The sequence below is a fragment of the Phytophthora infestans genome, genomic scaffold (genome assembly GCF_000142945.1).
Source record: "Phytophthora infestans T30-4 supercont1.203 genomic scaffold, whole genome shotgun sequence".
NCBI lineage: Eukaryota > Oomycota > Peronosporomycetes > Peronosporales > Peronosporaceae > Phytophthora > Phytophthora infestans.
The window spans coordinates 40,434-42,006 of NW_003303556.1; the positions used below are offsets into that span (position 1 = coordinate 40,434).

Below are 1,573 nucleotides of genomic sequence, written 5' to 3' on the forward strand. Positions count from 1 at the left end.
GCTGCGCACCCTCCCACTCCCCATAGGCTCGTCGCGTCGTGTTGCTCGTGGTGTGGTGTGTCGTGTCCCGCCCACCCCGCTCCCGATTCTAAGTGGAAGCGGCGGTGCTGCTAGAGCCCAGCACACCCTAGCCTACGGTGTTGGGCTGCCCTTCACTAATAATTCTCCAAGACAGCCAGAGGGGCTCATCGCTGCCTTCCCGCGAGAGCAATAGATCCCGTGGATATCCAAAACACGAAGAAATGCGACGTCAAAGCGAGTAGCAACCGGATGGTTCGAGGTGGGGATTGAAGCACGCCGGGTGGCGAAAGAAGCATGCGAGCATGGACGTAAGTGTAGGAGCACGATGATATGTGAAAGGGGTATGTGCAGCACATGGGGCATGTCCATAAAAATGTGAACTGCGTGCGATTCGAGCGGGTTCCGGATCGGGCGTGGTGTGTCTGGGCTAGGTGCTCTTATGGTGTAATGGTTAGCACTCTGGACTTTGAATCCAGCGATCCGGGTTCAAATCCCGGTAGGAGCTTGATATTGTGCGGCGTTGCAAGCATAGTATGTAGCGATGGCGCCAGCTGTCGTGTGGGGCTGGAGAATCGCGTTTGAAATTCTGTTTGCGGATTGGCGAGTTAGTGCTGGTCTTATGGTGTAATGTCCAGCACTCTGGACTCTGAATCCAGCGATCCGGGTTTAAATTCCGGTAGGACCTCGTTTTGCACCGCTCCTACCGGCCCCACAACGCCCCAGTTGTTGCTGCGCTGCGCACATGCCACACGCTATAGCCGCGTCACGCTGTGTTGCCGTGGTGTGTTGTATCGTGTCCCGGCGATCCGCTGCCGATTTAAGTGGTAGCTGCTGCTCTGGCAGAGCTCACCAAGCACAACCGCCGACTTCGCTGACCGCACTACCAATTCTCCAGGATAGCCAGAGGGCTCATTGCAGCCTTCCGCGGGAACAATAGATCCCGTGGATATCCAAAACACGAAGAAATGCGACGTCAAAGCGAGTAGCAACCGAATGGTTCGAGGCGGGGATTGAAGCAAGCCGGGTGGCGAAAGAAGCATGCGAGCATGGCCGTAAGTGTAGGAGCACGATGATATGTGAAAGGGGTATGTGCAGCACATGGGGCATGTCCGTGAATACGTGAATTGCGTGCGATTCGAGCGGGTTACGGATCGGGCGTGGTGTGTCTGGGCTAGGTGCTCTTATGGTGTAATGGTTAGCACTCTGGACTTTGAATCCAGCGATCCGGGTTCAAATCCCGGTAGGAGCTTGATTTTGTGCGGCGTTGCAAGCATAGTATGTAGCGATGGCGCCAGCTGTCGTGTGGGGCTGGAGAATCGTGTTTGAAATTCTGTTTGCGGATTGGCGAGTTAGTGCTGGTCTTATGGTGTAATGGTTAGCACTCTGGACTCTGAATCCAGCGATCCGGGTTCAAATCCCGGTAGGACCTCGTTTTGCACCGCTCCTACCGTCCCCACAACGCCCCAGTTGTTGCTGCGCTGCGCACCTGCCACACGCTATAGCCGCGTCACGTTGTGTTGCCGTGGTGTGTTGTATCGTGTCCCGGCGATCC

The 1,573-nt window shown here is 55.9% G+C and overlaps 1 non-coding gene across 1 annotated transcript; it reads left to right on the top strand.

Annotated features, from left to right (window-relative positions):
* Nucleotides 1-634: 634 nt before the first annotated feature.
* On the top strand, nucleotides 635-706 carry PITG_31050. Its single transcript has one exon. It is a non-coding gene; the product is annotated as a tRNA-Gln (tRNA).
* Nucleotides 707-1,573: the final 867 nt, after the last annotated feature.